The sequence below is a fragment of the Rhinoderma darwinii genome, chromosome 4 (genome assembly GCF_050947455.1).
Source record: "Rhinoderma darwinii isolate aRhiDar2 chromosome 4, aRhiDar2.hap1, whole genome shotgun sequence".
Taxonomy (NCBI): domain Eukaryota; kingdom Metazoa; phylum Chordata; class Amphibia; order Anura; family Rhinodermatidae; genus Rhinoderma; species Rhinoderma darwinii.
The window spans coordinates 90,808,386-90,831,418 of record NC_134690.1 but is presented as its reverse complement, the minus strand read 5'-3'; positions in this window follow the sequence as shown (position 1 = coordinate 90,831,418).

Below are 23,033 nucleotides of genomic sequence, written 5' to 3'. Positions count from 1 at the left end.
CATTAAAGTTTCTTGACACTGTGTATTCAATGTATTTAACCCCTTTGCGCTCAGCGACGGAATATTACGGTCGCAGGGAAAATGCATCGCCATTTTTCAATGACGCGTGCACAAGTTGTGACAGCTGCTGTTTCCGACAGCAGGCTATCACAGCTCAATACGTCGGGACCTGTCGCGATGGTCCCGCCTCCATGATCGCCACTATTGGTCAGTCAGTGAGTAACTGTCCAATAGTGGCGATCGGCCTCTTCACTTCCTCTCCCTGACATCACATCCTGTGGCACCTGCCCTGAACGCCTCTGTTGGAGATAGAAGAAAAAGAGTGAAAAAAAGTTAAAAAAATTGAAAAAAATACTTTTTTTCTGCTTTCCACCTCCCCAATCCACTGCCCAGTCCTGTACCCTTCCTCCTTGTGTTCCCCCCACATTTTTGGTCAGTTATCTCCTATCACTGACCACTTCTTAGTCTTCAGGACTAATTTCTTGGTCCCTGGGGATTATTTTTTTCTTTTTTTTCTAAACATATAAAATAAAAAAATATATAATTTTTTTTTTAAAAACAACCTGTTAATTTAGACAATTTAACTGGTTAGTTTAGTATTAGAGTTAGTTAGTGTCAGGGAACCGTCAAAAAGCGTAGTTCGGTATAGCGTCAAGGAATTTAGCGTCAGGAATCCGTCACCGTAGTTAGATCTAGTGTTAGGGGCCCTTCACCATAGTTAGATTTAGCGTCAGGGAAGCTCGGAATAATCTAGATAGTTTTAGTGTCAGGCACCCGTCACCGTAGTTAGGTTTATTGTTAGGGAAGCTCGGAATAATCTAGTTAGGTTTAGTGTCAGGGAATAGTCGCCGTAGTTAGATTTAGTCTCAGAGAAGTTCAAATATAATCTAATTATGTTTAGTGTTAGGAACCCTCGCCCTAGTTAGATTTATTCTCAGGGAAGCCCACTCGTTTTTTAAAAACACCAATTTTTTGGGCTGGTTTAGGTAGCAGCATATGGCTCCTAGTTAGGCAAGCAATCAAACATGTTCCAACGGACATTTAGTGCCGAAGAGGCATATTCATTTCTTGCCTCCGACACTGAGTCGTCGGATGGTGAGACTCTGTTTTATTTATCCCCCTCCTCATCCAGTGATGAAGAAGAGTAACCCCCTAGGAGACGCCCCAGGACCACCACTGGAGTTGAAGCCCCCGAGCGAAGTGACCCCATTTGAACCCCCACACCAGACATTTATGAGCCCCAAATCCCAGAGTACACGGGCAGCTCAGGGATAAAATTTAATACGGCAGGGCTCAGTGAAATGGACTTTTTCAAGTTCTTCTTCACTGATGACTTTATAGATCTTATGGTCTCCCAGACTTAGGCCTCATGCACACGACCGTGTTTTTGGGGCCGCAATTCCCCCGAAAATCCAAGGGAGAATTGCGGCCCTATTCTTTTCTATGGGGCCGTGCACACGACCGTAGTTTTTGCGGTCCGTGCACGGCCCGGTAGCCCGGACTGCAGAAAGAACGGGCATGTCTTATTACGGCCCGGTTCTGCGGTCCGGGCTCATTGAAAACAATGGCCGCGGCCATGTGCATGTCCCGCGATTTGCGGGCGGCCTGCGGCTGACAGTCCGCTGACAGTCCGCAGCCGGCCGACCCGAAAATCACGGCCGTGCACACGGCTACGGTCGTGTGCATGATTCCTAATTTATATGCCCAACAGTATATTACTAAGAACCCCACATCATTTTATGCCCAATCTCATAGGTGGACCCCTGTAGATGCAGCAGAGTTGGGTAAGTTCTGGGGACTTCACTTGAACATGGGGCTTCTGAAAAAGCCATCCATTAGGACCTACTGGAGCACGGACGTCTTATACCACACCCAGATGTACCGTATCGCCATGTCCAGGATGCGTTATGAGGCAATACTTCGCTTCTTACATTATACGGATAATGAGCAGTGCCCACCCCGAGAGGACAAGAGAGATGTCCTTGTATTGACAACAATACATGGCCACACCAGTACCCATGTACCTGTACGAGGTACCAGTACAGAGATCCCCAAACCAGACTGCATCCTGGACTACAATAGGTACATGGGAGGGGTTGACTTGTCAGATCAAGTCCTGAAGCCGTACAGCGCCATGCGGAAATCGAGGTTGCGCTATAAGAAGCTGGCCGTGCACATCATACAGATGGCATTGTACAATGCGTACGTGCTACATCGATGTGCAGGCCAGAGGGGAACTTTCCTGGAATTTCATGAGGTGGTTATCAAGAATCTAATCTTTAAAGACCAAGACGAGGGAGCACCCAGTACTTCTGGAAGCGAGGCCACACGCATCGTACAAGGGCAACACTTTCCAGGAGAAGTTCCCCAAACTGGCAAGAAGGGAAAAAGTCAAAAGAGGTGCAGAGTCTGCTTAAAGAGGGGGAAAGGGAGGCAAACAATATACCAATGCGACACGTGTCCCGAAAAACCAGGGCTCTGTATGAAAGATTGTTTTCAAATTTATCATACAGCCCTTAATTTTTAATTTACACTGTGGATACACTCCGCACAGCTTATCCCCCTCATCTTTCCCTTCTGAGCCCTGCCGTGTGCCCAGGCAGCTAATAACAGCCACATGTAGGGTATTGCCGTACCCGGGAGAACCCACATTACAGCTTATGGGGTGTATATCTCCGGTGGCACATGCTGGACACCATATCGGACACTGACATGCCATATATATATATAAAATTGCAAATCTCACTCTGCACCATCTGCTGGGCATTATCTTTTACACAGTACCTGTGGGGTCAAAATGCTCACTACACCTCTAGATGAATGTCTTAAGGGGTGTAAATTTTAAAATGGGGTCACTTCTCGGGGGTTTCAACTGTACTGATACCTCAGGGGCTTCTGCATACATGACTTGGCACGAGAAAAGCTCCAGTTGGCCAAATGGTGGTCCTTTCCTTCTGAGCCCTGCCATGTGCCCATGCAGCTAATAACAGCCACATGTAGGGTATTGCCGTACCCGGGAGAACCCACATTACAGCTTATGGGGTGTATATCTCCGGTGGCTCATGCTGGACACCATATCGGACACTGACATGGCATATATATATATATAGAAAATTGCAAATCTCACTCTGCACCATCTGCTGCGAATTATCTTTTACACAGTACCTGTGGGGTCAAAATGCTCACTACACCTCTAGATGACCGTCTTAAGGGGTGTAGTTTTTAAAATGGGGTCACTTCTCGGTGCTTTCAACTGTACTGGTACCTCAGGGGCTTCTGCATACATGACTTAGCACCAGAAAAGCTCCAGTAGGCCAAATGGTTGTCCTTTCCTTCTGAGCCCTGTCGTGCGCCCAGGTAGCTAATAACAGCTACATGTTGGGTATTGCCGAATCCCGGGAGAACCCACATTACAGCTTATGCGGTGTATATTTCCGGTGGCACATGCTGAGCACACTATATCGGACACTGACATGCCATATACACTACCGTTCAAAAGTTTGGGGTCACCCAAACAATTTTGTGTTTTCCATGAAAACTCACACTTATATTTATCAAATGAGTTGCAAAATGACTAGACAATATAGTCAAGACATTGAAAAGGTTAGAAATAATGATTTTTATTTCAAATAATAATTTTCTCCTTCAAACTTTGCTTTCGTCAAAGAATGCTCCATTTGCATCAATTACAGCATTGCAGACCTTTGGCATTCTAGCTGTTAATTTGCTGAGGTAATCGGGACAAATTTCACCCCATGCTTCCAGAAGCCCCTCCCACAAGTTGGATTGGCTTGATGGGCACTTCTTGCGTACCATACGGTCAAGCTGCTCCCACAACAGCTCTATGGGTTTGAGATCTGGTGACTGCTGCCTGCTTCTTCCCTAAATAGTTCTTGCATAATTTGGAGGTGTGCTTTGTGTCATTGTCCTGTTGTAGGATGAAATTGGCTCCAATCAAGCGCTGTCCACAGGGTATGGCATGGCGTTGCAAAATGGAGGGATAGCCTTCCTTATTCAAAATCCCCTTTACCTTGTACAAATCTCCCACTGTACCAGCACCAAAGCAACGCCAGACCATCACATTACCTCCACCATGCTTGGCAGATGGCGTCAGGCACTCTTCCAGCATCTTTTCAGTTGTTCTGCGTCTCACAAATGTTCTTCTGTGTGATCCAAACACCTCAAACTTCGATTCGTCTGTCCATAACACTTTTTTCCAATCTTCCTCTGTCCAATGTCTGTGTGCTTTTGCCCATATTAATCTTTTCCTTTTATTAGCCAGTCTCAGATATGGCTTTTTCTTTGCCACTCTGCCCTGGAGTCCAGCATCCCGGAGTCACCTCTTCAGTGTAGACATTGACACTGGCGTTTTGCGGGTACTATTTAATGAAGCTGCCAGTTGAGGACCTGTGAGGCGTCTATTTCTCAAAGTAGAGACTCTAATGTACTTGTCTTGTTGCTCAGTTGTGCAGTGGGGCCTCCCACTTCTCTTTCTACTCTGGTTAGAGCCTGTTTGTGCTGTCCTCTGAAGGGAGTAGTACACACTGTTGTAGGAAATCTTCAGTTTCTTGGCAATTTCTCGCATGGAGTAGCCTTCATTTCTAAGAACAAGAATAGACTGTCGAGTTTCACATGAAAGCTCTCTTTTTCTAGCCATTTTGAGAGTTTAATCGAACCCACAAATGTAATGCTTCAGATTCTCAACTAGCTCAAAGGAAGGGCAGTTTTATAGCTCCTCTAAACAGCAAAACTGTTTACAGCGGTGCTAACATAATTGCACAAGGGTTTTCAAGTGTTTTCTAATCATCCATTAGCCTTCTAACACAGTTAGCAAACACAATGTACCATTAGAACACTGGAGTGATGGTTGCTGGAAATGGGCCTCTCTACACTTATGTAGATATTGCATTAAAAAACAGACGTTTGCAGCTAGAATAGTAATTTACCACATTAACAATGTATAGAGTGTATTTCTGATTAATTTAACCCCTTAACGCTCCATGATCTACTATTAGGTCATGCTAACTGTAGCGTTCGCGCTCAGTGACCTAATAGTAGGTCATGGAGTAAACACGGCGCCGTTCGCGCGGGGCGCGTTCATGAGCTGTGATAGCTGCTGTTTCCGACAGCAGACTATCACTGCTCAATGTGCCGGGACCGATCGCGGAGTTCCCCGCCGATTAACCCCTCAGAAGCCGCGTTCAATAGCGATCGCGGCTTCTTAAGGGTTAATCCGCCATCGCCGGCCTGCTACACGATAGCGGCCGGCGATGGTGACTATGGCAACCGGACACCAAACAATGGCGTCCGGCTATGCCATAGACGGAAGCCTAGTGGGTCCTGACAACGTCAGGACCCACTATGCTTGCTGTCAGTGAGTAGCTGACAGTTCTAATACACTGCACTACGCATGTAGTGCAGTGTATTAGAATAGCGATCAGGGCCTCCTGCCCTCAAGTCCCCTAGTGGGACAAAGTAATACAGTTAAAAAAAAGTTAAAAAAAGATGTGTAAAAATAAGAAAATAAAAGTTTTAAAAGTAATAAAAGTAAAAGTCCCACTTTTTCCCTTATCAGTCTTTATTATTAATAAAAATATATAAACAAACAAATAAACTATACATAATTGGTATCGCCGCGTCCGTAACGGCCTGAACTACAAAATTATTTTGTTATTTATCCCGCACGGTGAACGCCGTAAATAAAAATATTAATAAACCGTACCAGAATCACAATTGTTTGGTCACTTCACCTCCCAAAAAATGGAATAAAAAGAGATCAAAAAGTCGCATGTACCTAAAAATGGTCCTGATCGAAACTACAGTTCGTTACGCAAAAAATAAGTCCTCGCACGGCTTTATTGATTGAAAAATAAAAACGTTATGGCTCTTAGAATAAGGTAACACGAAAAGTGAATGATTGTTTACAAAACGTATTTTATTGTGCAAACGCCATAAAACATTAAAAAAAAATATAAACATCTGTTATCGCCGTAATCGTATCGCCCCGCAGAATAAAGTGAATATGTCATTTATAGCGGACGGTGCACACAGTAAAAAAAAAAGAATAAAAAAACAATAGTAGAATTGCTGTTTATTAGTCACCACGCCACCTAAAAATAGAATAAAAACTGATGAAAAAGCCGCATGCACCCCAAGAAAACTACAATGGATTCCTCAAGGTCTCTAGTTTCCAAAATGCTGTCACTTTTGGGGGGTTTCCAATGTTTTGGCACCACAAGACCTCTTCAAACCGGACATGGTGCCTAATAAAGAGAGGGCTCATAATCCACTAGGTGCTCCTTTGCTTCTGAGGCCGGTGCTTCAGTCCATTACTGCTCTAGGGCCACATGTGGGATATTTCTCAAAACTGCAGAATCTGGGCAAGAAGAATTGAGTTGCGTTTCTCTGATAAATCCTTTTGTGTTATAAAAAAAATGGTATAAAGAAGATTTTCTGACAAAAAAAAAAAAGTAAATTTCACCTCTACTTTGCTCTAAATTTCTGTGAAACACCTAAAGGGTTCATAAACTTTCTAAATGCTGTTGTGAATACTTTGAGGGGTCTAGTTTCTAAAATGGGGTGTTTGATGGGGGTTTCTAATATATAGTCCCCTCAAAGCAACTTCAGAACTGAACTGGAACCTAAAAAAATAAATAAATGAGACAATACTTCGCTTCTCACATTATACTGATAATGAGCCGTGCCCACCCCGAGATGACCCCAGTTTTGACCGTTTGTATAAACGGAGACCCCTATTAGACCGTTTCAGTGCCCGGTTTTCCCAAGCATACACCCCCGAGAAGTGTTTTTCTATTGATGAGTCCCTGGTACATTTTAAAGGGAGGGTTCAATTCCGCCAGTACCTGCCGGGTAAGAGGGCAAGGTATGGCGTGAAGATGCATAAGCTGTGCGAGAGTGCATCAGGGTATACCTACAGATTTAGGATATATGAAGGAAAGGCCACCCCCAAACCAGACTGCATCCTGGACTACAATAGGTACATGGGAGGGGTGGACTTGTCAAATCAAGTCCTGAAGCCCTACAGCGCCATGATGTGTGGTATAAGAAGCTGGCCGGGCACATCATACAGATGGCTTTGTACAATGCGTACGTGCTACGTCGATGTGCAGGCCAGAGGGGAACTTTCCTGGAATTTCAAGATCTAATCTTTAGGGACCAGGAAGGGGGGGCACCCAGTACTTCTGGAAGCGAGGCCACACGCATCATACCAGGGCAACACTTTCCAGGAGAAGTTCCCCAAACCGGTGGAAAGGGAAAAAGTCAAAAGAGGTGCAGAGTCTGCTATAAGAGGGGGATAAGGAAGAACACAATATACCAATGTGACACGTGTCCCGAAAAACCAGGGCTCTGTATAAAAGATTGTTTTAAAATGTATCATACATCCCTTGATTTTTAATTTACCCTGATGCACTCCGCACAGCTTACCCCCCTCATCTTTCCCTTCTGAGCCCTGCCGTATGCCCAGGCAGCTGATAACAGCCACATGTAGGTTATTGCCGTACCCAGGAGAACCCACATTACAATTTAAGGGGTGTATATCTCCGGTGGCTCATGCTGGGTACACTATATTGGACACTGAAATGGCATATATATATATATATATAAAATTGCAAATCTCACACTGCACCATCTGCTGCGCATTATCTTTTACACAGTACCTGTGGGGTCAAAATGCTCACTACACCTCTAGATGAATGTCTTAAGGGGTGTAGTTTTTAAAATGGGGACACTTCTCGGGGGTTTCAACTGTACTGGTACCTCAGGGGCTTCTGCATACATGACTTAGCACCAGAAAAGCTCCAGTAGGTCAAATGGTGGTCCTTCCCTTCTAAGCCCTGCCGTGTGCCCAGGCAGCTGATAACAGCCACATGTAGGGTATTGCCGTACCCAGGAGAACCCACATTACAATTTAAGGGGTGTATATCTCCGGTGGCGCATGCTGGGCACACTATATCGGACACTGACATGCCATATATATATATAAAATTGCAAATCTCACTCTGCACCATCTGCTGCGCATTATCTTTTACACAGTACCTGTGGGGTCAAAATGCTCACTACACCTCTAGATGAATATCTTAAGGGGTGTAGTTTTTAAAATGGGGTCACTTCTCGGGGGTTTCAACTGTACTGGTACCTCAGGGGCTTCTGCATACATGACTTAGCACCAGAAAAGCTCCAGTAGGCCAAATGGGTGTCCTTTCCTTCTGAGCCATCCCATGGGCCCAAACGGCAGTTTATCACCACAAATGGGGTATTGCCGCACTAAGGACAAATTGGGCAACAAAATGGGGTATGTTGTTCCCTGTGAAAATAAGAAATTTTGATCAAAAATGACATCTTATTGGAAAAAATATCATTTTTTTCATTTCACAGCCCAATTCAAATAGGTGCTGTGAAAAAACTGTGCGGTCAAAATGATAACAAAAACCATAAATGAATTCCTTGAGGGATGTAGTTTCCAAAATGGGGTCACTTCTGGTGGGTTTCCATTGCTTTGATACCTCTGGGGCTCTGCAAATGCGACATGGCACCCGAAAACCAATCCAGCAAAATCTGGACTCCAACAAACACATAGCGCTCCTTTCCGTCTGAGCCCTCCCATGGGCCCAAACGGCAGTTTATCACCACAAATGGGGTATTGCCGCACTAAGGACAAATTGGGCAACAAAATGGGGTATGTTGTTCCCTGTGAAAATAAGAAATTTTGATCAAAAATGACATCTTATTGGAAAAAATATCATTTTTTTCATTTCACAGCCCAATTCAAATAGGTGCTGTGAAAAAACTGAAAACCAACCCAAGAAAATATGATCGACTACAGCACAAATGTAGAGAAAAATACAAATAATTCTTTATTGGAATAAAAACATGAGACAGATAAAAATGGAAATAGGGGATGAGTCACACAGTAAAAAAGGACGTCTGATCAGTCAAACATGCCAGGTATGGATATTGTGTCCACGTATTGTGTTATAGCAAATAGAAGTAAATGCATGTAGTCACATAAGGAGCCGTGTCTAATGAAAAACAGCACGGATTCAATCAAGGTACATCAAATGACAACAGCACAAATAGCAGAGAGGTAAAAAACAGGTGCCGATAGCTGTGGTAATTACCAAGTACGTATATACCATCAATAATAATTACAAATAGTTACCAATGTAATATGCACCAAGTAGTGCCAGAGTGTGCTTGAGATCAGAAGATGACCAGAAATGATGAGCATAATGGAGCTGTATTTGCTACACAGGACAGAAAAGATAACACTACATACCAGTGGACATGATGGGAACAGGGATGAAACGTCCTAACCCGACGCGCGTTTCGGCGATTGCCTTCGTCCGGGGTTAGGGTCACAACTACTTGTGCCCGCCTATATATAGTGTAGAGCCATGTCCATGTGTGTAATTAGATGATGTAAGAAGAGGTATCATGGACCGGATGTGGAGAGTCGGCGTCTGATGCGGGGTACCAAGATGGCGCTGCCCCACTTCCTGCACCACGTCATCAGAGAGGATGTGAGGCGGCGAGGACTGATCACGCCCCCCACATCCTGCTCCAATCATAGACAGCGGACGGAAGAGGTCAGGGCCACTCCCCCCCCCCCCGAGGGAAATCTGTAGTTATACAGAGTGTCCATGTCATCAGCGCACTGCCACAGATCTCATGTATGCCAGAAGAGGATTAAACAAGATAGATGTTTAAGCTGAATAGTACAGCCAGAGTATATGTTACAGATAATACAATAAAATATCTAAATGTGCCGATGCAAACATAAAAAAATCAATCACAAAGGGTGAAGGATAATAAGTGAAAGTGTGAATGGAGTGGAGTGAGATACAGTGTGGTGAAGTGAATGAATGACGAGTAAGGGGAATGAGTGAAATGAGATAGGAGAAAGTTTGTGCCTGGATATTACAAAGTAAATGGACCAGTTGGTGAAACATGAAAAGTGTACGACGGTACCGAAAAAAATAAAGGGACCGATAATGTGATAGCAAAATATGTGAATACGAGGTCAACAGGCTGACAGTTTTTGACTGTGATGCAAACTATACTAAATGCACATGACAAAATAGTGTGTGAAGGAAATTAAATTTATACGCATATGAACATATCGTACAATACACCATAAGCATATGAACATATCGTGCAATACACCATAAGCATACTATATTTAAAGGAAACAGGTCGTCAGTCACATAAAGAGACCATGCTAAAATCTATGCATATAATACATATGCGACGTAAAAGTAAAACGCAATATGTGTATAAAATTAATATTAAAATCACATAACAATAAAATGCATATATGAATGCAAGAAAAACATATCAAATAAATTCTCGTTCTTATTTCCTCATTGTCCTCTATTTGGAACTTTGACTGTGGTCCAATCGGTAGCCTCCTCTGGTGGTCACTGTGAATGATACCATGGCTCTGTATATATAAATGGACAGAAAGAGGGTAGTTAGTGCTAAAAAGTGACACAGAAAATGAGGAAAGGGTAAAAACCAAGACCCATGACAGGAGTCAATGGCTACAAAAACAGAGCGAAGCTCAGAGATTCATTTAGTCCATGTGGAAACATTGTCCCAAGAGTCCAGATCCAGCGAGTCTCGCATTGTGCAAGCTTTTGTTTTATGGCCCCACCTCTCGTGCCACAAATTATATGGTCAATTCCCCTCACCTTTAGTTTTGAGGGGTCGCAGGAGTGATGCAATTTAAAATGCCGAGCCACAGGTTTCAAGTTCACCAAATTATCTGCCCCTGATGCCCGCTTAATGTCGGCCATATGTTCTCGTACACGGACCTTTAGCTCCCTGGAAGTGAGACCGACATAAATTTTTGGACAAGGACAAACTGCATAGTACACGACAGATTTGGTGGTACATGTAATAGAATGAGTTATATTGAAGGTCTTACTACCTGAGGCATTAGTGAAGGTGCTTGTTTTTTCTACATTGGGGCACGCGACACATTGTCCACAAGGCTTACAACCCCATTTTGGACCCTTGGTCCCAAATGGGTATTTTGATTTTGTTTGATCATAATGACTTTTGACTAGATGATCTTTTAAATTTTTGGATCGTCTAGCTGTAACACTAGGATATTTCGTGATGAACCTATCCAAAGTGGGATCAGATAGTAAGATCGGCCAGTACCTCTTTAGGATTTCTCTCATCTGTTGCCATCGTGAGTGATATCCAGTGATGAATCTCACCTGGTGGAGTTTATCTGTCTTTTGCTTAGGAAACAACAAGTCATCCCTCGGTGTGCGCTTTGCCCTTTGGTAGGCTTTTTTAATGGATCTCCTGCTGTAACCCCGTTCCAAAAATCGGTCTTTGAGATCATCTGCCTGTCTTTCGAATAATGGATCAGAGGAGCATATTCTCCTTATTCGCAAAAATTGCCCAATGGGAACCGCTTGGATGGTCTGCGGGGGATGAGATGAAGAAGAATGTAGTAATGCATTCACAGAAGTTTCCTTGCGAAAAACATCGCTATGCAGGAAACCCTGTTCATCAGTGAAAATTTTGACATCCAAGAAATCCAGACAACTGGGATGTGCTTTATAAGTAAATTTTAAATTTACATCGTTTGTATTCAACCCAATCATAAATGAATCAAGATCCACATGTGTGCCCTTCCAGATGACCAGAATGTCATCAATGTAACGGGTCCAAAGAAGGACCCGTGCCATTGAGTCATTCCCGTCATCTGAAAAGAGATCTCTCTCCCACAGCCCCAGGAACAGGTTTGCGTACGATGGTGCACATGCTGCCCCCATGGCTGTTCCCTGGAGCTGTAGGTAGAAACAACCGTTGAATACAAAAAAGTTGTGTGTTAGGACAAACTCAAGCATCTGAATGATGAATGAGCAGAGTGATTTGTCCAATTCTGACATAGATAGAAAATATTTGACTGCCCTTATCCCGTCTTCATGCTTAATGCATGTGTACAGGGATTCCACATCAATGGTCACAAGGAGCATATCATTGTCAATGCTGACACCGCTGATCTTCTGCAGCAAATCGGCCGTATCACGAATGTATGATAGTAAATTAATTACAAGGTTTTTGAGATGGAAATCAATGAATTTACAGATCCCCTCCGTGAGGCTGCCCCTACCTGAGATAATGGGCCTTCCTGGTGGGATCTTTTCATTTTTGTGGATCTTGGGTAATAGATACAGGGTTGTTACGGTTGGCTCATCCATTGAAAGTGCCGTATATAGTTCTTTGGAGATGGTGTTATCTTCTACTGCCTGCAGAAGTCTGGCCTGTAACTCTGATCTAAAGGACAGCAGGGGGTTAAAAGTTAATTTCTTGTAACATTGTTTATTCCTCAACTGTCGATTCACCTCTGCCTCATACATGACACACGGCCAGACCACCACATTTCCCCCCTTATCCGCCGCCTTAAATACCACATCGTTGATTTTTTGTAATTGTTTGAGGCTGCTTCTCTCTGAGGGAGTTAGGTTATCATTTTTAATGTGCCTTGGAATGTTCCAAAATTCCTGGGTCACTGTTTTAATAAACAGATCAACAGCGGGGCATAAGCTAAGGGCAGGGAACTTCTTGGATTTAGTACGGATGCACACTGGAATATTACCTGCAACATCGTCAATCTTGTGCTCATCCAATAGATCCTCTAAAACTTTAAGTGCCTGTTGTTCCTCTAAAGTTGGAAAGTGTTCGCTGTCCACTGGTTTATCAAACCATTTTTTAAAGATGAGTGAACGGCCGAAGATGTGTAGGTCTTTCACTGCAGAGAATATGTCAAAACCAGCACTTGGTGAAAACGTCAAGCCTTTGGTTATTAGTTCTAGATCGATATTAGAAAATACGTGTGTTGACAGATTAATTACCTTCAAACTGCTGCTCTGATCCCGTACATCTAGCCGCTTTCTATTGGCCACTTGTCTCTGTGCCATTTTCCTTTTAGGGCGAGTATTGAAGTTGGGTCTATGGGACATGTGATCTGTTTCACTCTGGGAAGACACAGAGGAAATTGAGGGAGTACGGCTACGGCCTCCTGGGGCATGCTTTCTTCTCCACCTATATACCTTATTATTTTGGAAGTCTCCGATGTCTCTAGAGAATTTCTCAGATTTAGTGTCTTGAATGTCTTTTTCCCATTCAACAAATTGGGCATCAAGATTGTGTTTAAACTTGACCATACTATCTGTGGACATGAGTGGAAAAAATTGAGCCTGGACATTTTCTATTTCTTCATCCATCGACACTATCATTTTCTGGTTGAGGTCAACCAGAAGCTCCATGAATTTCCTCGAGCTCTGGTTACACACCTCTTCCCATTTAGACGTAAACTCTTCCTCAATAATGGGGAAGGAAGGGAAGATTTGAATTCTCAGACCCCTTGGGACAAGGTTTCTCTGGATGTAATTTTCCAGGAAGGTTTTATTCCACCACACTTTCATGTTCTCACAGAGCTCAATACCACGGGCCCCATGGATTATAAAGCCAGGGAACGTGCCTGGCGATCCCAGATGGAACAGGTTTTCAAGGATGAGTCCCCAGTATTTGGTTTTAATGTTTGCAGAAATGTCAGCGAGGTTCAGAGTAAATACACAAATCTGTTACACCGCCGCATGAAAGTGTGGTGGAATAAAACCTTCCTGGAAAATTACATCCAGAGAAACCTTGTCCCAAGGGGTCTGAGAATTCAAATCTTCCCTTCCTTCCCCATTATTGAGGAAGAGTTTACGTCTAAATGGGAAGAGGTGTGTAACCAGAGCTCGAGGAAATTCATGGAGCTTCTGCTTGACCTCAACCAGAAAATGATAGTGTCGATGGATGAAGAAATAGAAAATGTCCAGGCTCAATTTTTTCCACTCATGTCCACAGATAGTATGGTCAAGTTTAAACACAATCTTGATGCCCAATTTGTTGAATGGGAAAAAGACATTCAAGACACTAAATCTAAGAAATTCTCTAGAGACATCGGAGACTTCCAAAATAATAAGGTATATAGGTGGAGAAGAAATCATGCCCCAGGAGGCCGTAGCCGTACTCCCTCAATTTCCTCTGTGTCTTCCCAGAGTGAAACAGATCACATGTCCCATAGACCCAACTTCAATACTCGCCCTAAAAGGAAAATGGCACAGAGACAAGTGGCCAATAGAAAGCGGCTAGATGTACGGGATCAGAGCAGCAGTTTGAAGGTAATTAATCTGTCAACACACGTATTTTCTAATATCGATCTAGAACTAATAACCAAAGGCTTGACGTTTTCACCAAGTGCTGGTTTTGACATATTCTCTGCAGTGAAAGACCTACACATCTTCGGCCGTTCACTCATCTTTAAAAAATGGTTTGATAAACCAGTGGACAGCGAACACTTTCCAACTTTAGAGGAACAACAGGCACTTAAAGTTTTAGAGGATCTATTGGATGAGCACAAGATTGACGATGTTGCAGGTAATATTCCAGTGTGCATCCGTACTAAATCCAAGAAGTTCCCTGCCCTTAGCTTATGCCCCGCTGTTGATCTGTTTATTAAAACAGTGACCCAGGAATTTTGGAACATTCCAAGGCACATTAAAAATGATAACCTAACTCCCTCAGAGAGAAGCAGCCTCAAACAATTACAAAAAATCAACGATGTGGTATTTAAGGCGGCGGATAAGGGGGGAAATGTGGTGGTCTGGCCGTGTGTCATGTATGAGGCAGAGGTGAATCGACAGTTGAGGAATAAACAATGTTACAAGAAATTAACTTTTAACCCCCTGCTGTCCTTTAGATCAGAGTTACAGGCCAGACTTCTGCAGGCAGTAGAAGATAACACCATCTCCAAAGAACTATATACGGCACTTTCAATGGATGAGCCAACCGTACCAACCCTGTATCTATTACCCAAGATCCACAAAAATGAAAAGATCCCACCAGGAAGGCCCATTATCTCAGGTAGGGGAAGCCTCACGGAGGGGATCTGTAAATTCATTGATTTCCATCTCAAAAACCTTGTAATTAATTTACCATCATACATTCGTGATACGGCCGATTTGCTGCAGAAGATCAGCGGTGTCAGCATTGACAATGATATGCTCCTTGTGACCATTGATGTGGAATCCCTGTACACATGCATTAAGCATGAAGACGGGATAAGGGCAGTCAAATATTTTCTATCTATGTCAGAATTGGACAAATCACTCTGCTCATTCATCATTCAGATGCTTGAGTTTGTCCTAACACACAACTTTTTTGTATTCAACGGTTGTTTCTACCTACAGCTCCAGGGAACAGCCATGGGGGCAGCATGTGCACCATCGTACGCAAACCTGTTCCTGGGGCTGTGGGAGAGAGATCTCTTTTCAGATGACGGGAATGACTCAATGGCACGGGTCCTTCTTTGGACCCGTTACATTGATGACATTCTGGTCATCTGGAAGGGCACACATGTGGATCTTGATTCATTTATGATTGGGTTGAATACAAACGATGTAAATTTAAAATGTACTTATAAAGCACATCCCAGTTGTCTGGATTTCTTGGATGTCAAAATTTTCACTGATGAACAGGGTTTCCTGCATAGCGATGTTTTTCGCAAGGAAACTTCTGTGAATGCATTACTACATTCTTCTTCATCTCATCCCCCGCAGACCATCCAAGCGGTTCCCATCGGGCAATTTTTGCGAATAAGGAGAATATGCTCCTCTGATCCATTATTCGAAAGACAGGCAGATGATCTCAAAGACCGATTTTTGGAACGGGGTTACAGCAGGAGATCCATTAAAAAAGCCTACCAAAGGGCAAAGCGCACACCGAGGGATGACTTGTTGTTTCCTAAGCAAAAGACAGATAAACTCCACCAGGTGAGATTCATCACTGGATATCACTCACGATGGCAACAGATGAGAGAAATCCTAAAGAGGTACTGGCCGATCTTACTATCTGATCCCACTTTGGATAGGTTCATCACGAAATATCCTAGTGTTACAGCTAGACGATCCAAAAATTTAAAAGATCATCTAGTCAAAAGTCATTATGATCAAACAAAATCAAAATACCCATTTGGGACCAAGGGTCCAAAATGGGGTTGTAAGCCTTGTGGACAATGTGTCGCGTGCCCCAATGTAGAAAAAACAAGCACCTTCACTAATGCCTCAGGTAGTAAGACCTTCAATATAACTCATTCTATTACATGTACCACCAAAGCTGTCGTGTACTATGCAGTTTGTCCTTGTCCAAAAATTTATGTCGGTCTCACTTCCAGGGAGCTAAAGGTCCGTGTACGAGAACATATGGCCGACATTAAGCGGGCATCAGGGGCAGAGAATTTGGAGAACTTGAAACCTGTGGCTCGGCATTTTAAATTGCATCACTCCTGCGACCCCTCAAAACTAAAGGTGAGGGGAATTGACCATATAATTTGTGGCACGAGAGGTGGGGCCATAAAACAAAAGCTTGCACAATGCGAGACTCGCTGGATCTGGACTCTTGGGACAATGTTTCCACATGGACTAAATGAATCTCTGAGCTTCGCTCCGTTTTTGTAGCCATTGACTCCTGTCATGGGTCTTGGTTTTTACCCTTTCCTCATTTTCTGTGTCACTTTTTAGCACTAACTACCCTCTTTCTGTCCATTTATATATACAGAGCCATGGTATCATTCACAGTGACCACCAGAGGAGGCTACCGATTGGACCACAGTCAAAGTTCCAAATAGAGGACAATGAGGAAATAAGAACGAGAATTTATTTGATATGTTTTTCTTGCATTCATATATGCATTTTATTGTTATGTGATTTTAATATTAATTTTATACACATATTGCGTTTTACTTTTACGTCGCATATGTATTATATGCATAGATTTTAGCATGGTCTCTTTATGTGACTGACGACCTGTTTCCTTTAAATATAGTATGCTTATGGTGTATTGCACGATATGTTCATATGCTTATGGTGTATTGTACGATATGTTCATATGCGTATAAATTTAATTTCCTTCACACACTATTTTGTCATGTGCATTTAGTATAGTTTGCATCACAGTCAAAAACTGTCAGCCTGTTGACCTCGTATTCACATATTTTGCTATCACATTATCGGTCCCTTTATTTTTTTCGGTACCGTCGTACACTTTTCATGTTTCACCAACTGGTCCATTTACTTTGTAATATCCAGGCACAAACTTTCTCCTATCTCATTTCACTCATTCCCCTTACTCGTCATTCATTCACTTCACCACACTGTATCTCACTCCACTCCATTCACACTTTCACTTATTATCCTTCACCCTTTGTGATTGATTTTTTTATGTTTGCATCGGCACATTTAGATATTTTATTGTATTATCTGTAACATATACTCTGGCTGTACTATTCAGCTTAAACATCTATCTTGTTTAATCCTCTTCTGGCATACATGCGATCTGTGGCAGTGCGCTGATGACATGGACACTCTGTATAACTACAGATTTCCCTCGGGGGGGGGAGTGGCCCTGACCTCTTCCGTCCGCTGTCTATGATTGGAGCAGGATGTGGGGGGCGTGATCAGTCCTCGCCGCCTCACATCCTCTCTGATGACGTGGTACAGGAAGTGGGGCAGCGCCATCTTGGTACCCCGCATCAGACGCCGACTCTCCACATCCGGTCCATGATACCTCTTCTTACATCATCTAATTACACACATGGACATGGCTCTACACTATATATAGGCGGGCACAAGTAGTTGTGACCCTAACCCCGGACGAAGGCAATCGCCGAAACGCGCGTCGGGTTAGGACGTTTCATCCCTGTTCCCATCATGTCCACTGGTATGTAGTGTTATCTTTTCTGTCCTGTGTAGCAAATACAGCTCCATTATGCTCATCATTTCTGGTCATCTTCTGATCTCAAGCACACTCTGGCACTACTTGGTGCATATTACATTGGTAACTATTTGTAATTATTATTGATGGTATATACGTACTTGGTAATTACCACAGCTATCGGCACCTGTTTTTTACCTCTCTGCTATTTGTGCTGTTGTCATTTGATGTACCTTGATTGAATCCGTGCTGTTTTTCATTAGACACGGCTCCTTATGTGACTACATGCATTTACTTCTATTTGCTATAACACAATACGTGGACACAATATCCATACCTGGCATGTTTGACTGATCAGACGTCCTTTTTTACTGTGTGACTCATCCCCTATTTCCATTTTTATCTGTCTCATGTTTTTATTCCAATAAAGAATTATTTGTATTTTTCTCTACATTTGTGCTGTAGTCGATCATATTTTCTTGGGTTGGTTTTCTGTCAATTTCTGATCGACGCACCAAGTATATCTTGGTTACTTCGTAGGATCCAATATATAGTGCATCTATTACGGCTAGCAATGTTGTCTTACAGTTCATTTGTTGATACTTTCTAGCACTATTTTCCATTGCATCCTATGTGTTGGTATTTTATCGGTCTTGTGCTGTGAAAAAACTGTGCGGTCAAAATGATAACAAAAAACATAAATTAATTCCTTGAGGGGTGTAATTTCCAAAATGGGGTCACTTCTGGTGGGTTTTCATTGTTTTGATACCTCAACACCTCTTCAAACCTGGCATGCTGCCTAAAATATATTCTAATAAAAAAAGAGGCCTCAAAATGCACTAGGTGCTTCCTTGCTTCTAGGGCTTGTGTTTTAGTCCACGAGCGCAGTAGGGCCACATGTGGGACATTTCTAAAAACTGCAGAATCTGGACAATACATATTTAGTAGTATTTCTCTGGTAAAACCTTCTCTGTTACAGAAAAAAATTGAATAAAATTGAAATTCAGCAGAAAAAATTAAATTTGCAAATTTCATTTCCACTTTGCTTTAATTCCTGTGAAATGCCTGAAGGGTTAAAAAACTTTCTATATGCTGTTTTGAATACTTTGAGGGGTCTAGTTTTTAAAATGGGGTGTTTTATGGGGGTTTCTAATACATAGGCCCCTCAAAGCCACTTCAGAGCTCAAGAGGTACCTTCAAAAAAAGGCTTTTGAAATTTTCTTAAGAATATGAGAAATTGCTGTTTATGTTCTAAGCCTTGTAACGTCCAAGAAAAATAAAATAATGTTCAAAAAACGATGCCAATCTAAAGTAGACTTATGGGAAATGTGAACTAGTAACTATTTTGGGTGGTATAAACGTCTGTTTTTCAAGCAGATGCATTTAAATTCTGAAAAATGCTATTTTTTGTAAATTTTCTCTAAATTTTGCAATTTTTCACAAATAAAGACTGAATATATCGACCAAATTTTACCACGAACATGAAGCCCAAAGTGTCACGAGAAAACAATCTCAGAATCGCTTGGATAGGTTTAAGCATTCCGACGTTATTACCATATAAAGTGAAATATGTCAGATTTGAAAAATGGGCTCTGAGCCTTAAGTCCCAAACTAGGCTGCGTCCTTAAGGGGTTAATGTTATCTTCATTGAAAAAAAACTGTGCTTTTCTTAAAAAAATAAGGAAATTTCTAACTGACCCTAAACTTTTGAATGGTAGTGTATATATAATTCATTGTCTAAAACAATAGATCATAATAAAACACACATATAAAAGAGAGATAGAGGGTCTCTTGAGGTACAACGGGTTTAGGGGAAACAGAACCCCTTTATCAAGTAAACATGAGACCATAGCCTTTAACCCCTTCCCCCTGCTTGCATTCTGGGACCTAATGACCAAGCCATTTTTTACGTTTTTCCATTGTCAAATTCAAAGAGCTATAACTGTTTTATTTGTGTGTCGACATAGCTGTATAAGGTCTTGTTTTTTTGCGGGACAAGTTGTACTTTTTAATAGCACCATTTTGGGGTACATATAATTTATTCATTAACTTTTATTAACTTTTTTTTGGGGGGGGGATAGAAGAAAACCTGAAATTTTACCACTCTTTTTTTGGACCCTAAATCTACGTAGTTTACCGTGTGGTATAAATAACACAATAACTTTATTCAGCGGGTTGTTACGATTGCAAAGATACCAAACTTGTATAGATTTGGTATGTTTTACTACTTACACAGTAAAAACACTTTTTTTTCAAAATTATTTGTCCTTGCGTCTCCATATTTGGAGAGCCATAACTATTTTATTGTTCCACAGATGCAGTTGTATGAGAGCTTGTTTTTGCGGGACGACTTGTAGTTTTTATTGGTACCATTTAAGAGTAGATGCGAGTTTTTGATCACTTTTTATCACATTTTTTTAAGTCATGATTAACAGAAAACAGCAATTTTTCCATTGTTTTTTATTTTATTTTTTACGGCGTTCACCGTTCGGGTTAAATAACTTATCAGCTTTATAGTCGGTGTCTTTACGGACGCGGCGATACCAAATATGTGTAATTTTTTTGCTTTATTGTGTTTTTTTAATAGTAAAGTATTTTGTAAGGAGAAAAAGATGGTTTTTCATTTTTTTTTTTCCACACTAGGGGACTTTAATATGCGATCATCCAATCGCTATTATAATACACTGCAATACTTTTGTAATACTTTTGTATTGCAGTGTATTACTGTCTGTCCGATTAAAATGGACAGGCACCTGCTAGGACATGCCTCTGGCATAGCCTAGCAGGCATTCACTACAGGCAGACCTGGGGGCCTTTATTAGACCCCCGGCTGCCATCTAAGACACAGACACTCGGCGATCCCATCGCCGGGTGTCGGTGGGATGAGAGGGAGATCCCTCCCTCTTTCCAAAACCACTCAGATGCGGTCCACGCTATTCAGCACCGCATCTGAAGGGTTAAACGGGTGAGATCGATACTAATATCGATCTCACCCGGTCGAGCAGGGATGCCCCCAGCCCTCAGCTACCTCTGGCAGCTGAGAGCAGAGAGATTTGACAGTTCCCTGGTCTGTTTACTTTATTCTGATGCAGCGCCGTGGAATGGCGGTGCTGTAGAATAAAGCCAACTAATGACCGTGGTGAAAAGGCTTATCGGCGGTCATTAAGGGGTTAATGACCGCCGTAAAATGGCATATTGTCATTAAGGGGTAATATTCGCAGTGTTGGGCGGTCATCTCCAGTTTACTGTAGTATCAATTTTATTATTACACCGAAATTTATATTATATTATATAATATAATAATATATTATATAATATATATATTATTATATTATACCTGTTAGGAGATTATGTCACCCCCAGACGAAGGCTGTGCCGAAACGTGCGTCGTGGTTGGCGCCATCCCGGTTGTGTCATACAGATGGTTATATATTGCGGCTTGTTATTTCATATGCTGTACTCTTTGGATCATGTGTTGCAACTATCCTAGGACCATCACTACTTGTATTTAGCTTCTTGTCCATGTCCTTATCCATCCTGCAGTATTGCAAAGACAATTTATATTCTATATGGTATATATCTTTATTTAATATATTGCTTAGCACTTTGCACTTTGTAAATAAGATGTATCCGTATTGTTATGGGCATGTGTTCACCCTGTGTATTTCACTCTGGAGATGTTGCTATATCTATTGTGTGACTCTTTTTATTTATTTGTCCTCTATATTTAATAACGTTTTTTGATACTTTTCAAAAGCATCACTATTGGTGCTTTGTGCCATCACTGTTTAGGTCAGGTTCGCCCCCTGCCGCTAGGGGCTGTGGGGTAACACAGGCGGAGTCTTATGTAGATGCCTGGGGGACTCAGTGGGGTTCCTGCTGAACATGGTGGGGCGGTTCCCTGGTGAAGGGTGTGGGTCCATCCCAGGTTTTCGCGTGGGCGGTCCTGTAAAGTCTGGGTAGGAGGGCGGTTTTTCCAGATTTTCCCTTGTTAACCCTCTTCTGGTGAGTCATGAGGCGGTTGCGGTCTCAGTCCAGACTGAGGCACCTAATTAGGTAAACGGGGATCAGTTGGCTGTGTATGTCTGCTTTGAGGGATCGGGGCCCATCTTAAGCAGGAGTTCAGGAAACGTATAGGGAAGGATGAGTATGTGGAGATGTTCTCCCTCTTTCCCTTGGAGAAGTTCTATCTGGATCAGGGGAAGAGGGACTAGAGCAAAAAAGAAGGACGAGGAGAAAAGGCGTTATCTCCTGATTCCGCAAATGTTTACCAATTGGTTAATATGGTAAACGTTTGCATTTGCGATTCCAGCTAGTGTGATTTGCGAAAAGACGCCGGAGCACTGCTCGGCCCTTTTATGTTTTATAGATTCTATTGCGGAAGCACATAGGGTGTATGAGGGCCTGGTATGGCTCTGTTATGATAAAGAAGTCACAGTACAGACAACGCAGCTGACACTAAGCTTTATGCAGAACATAGTGGAATGTCAAAAACAGCAAAAAAAATCAAGGGAATCAAAAGAAATTTAATAAAACAACACCAGTCCCAAGTGAATATAATTCGTAATGTTGTAGGGGGTAAGGGAATGATAATGCTGGGAACTCAATCTGTTATACTCTACTTAAACCCTGCCCACCACTGCAGGATAGCTGCTCTGATAACAGCAATCCAACACTCGAGCCTACAGTACCTATTATACGCTATATCCACCCGAATAATTATTAGTGGGACCAAAGAAATGGTGACCAAAAACATCCAATTCCAATGCCATTCCCTATGTCTGAAGGTTATAGTTCATAAGGGAAACAAATATAGTTACTGGCCATACCAATCAGATCCTGAGTATACAGTAGTAGACGTGTGAGATAATTGTTGTTTGGGTAAATATACGTTTCAAAGATAAGGAACAGTACAGAAGGTTGTATTGATCATGACAATAATTATATAGTTAGATATTCCAAAAAGAAGGACCAGTAAAAAATAAAGTTGCACTGATCACAGCAATAGTACTTGTATGTCCCCGGTGTAGAAAGAAGTCAGCTGCATAGTTTAGCTGGTCACCCGATGTCAGTCCATAATGGTGCAGGGGATAGAGGAGTATTCCCTGCACATAATACAAATAGCATCTGATGTCATAAAGTACTGCCCCGGATGTGATGATGAGCGGTACCATTGCACGGTGCAGACGTCTATCAAGCATGTGTCACTGGTGGGAGTATCACGTGTCTCC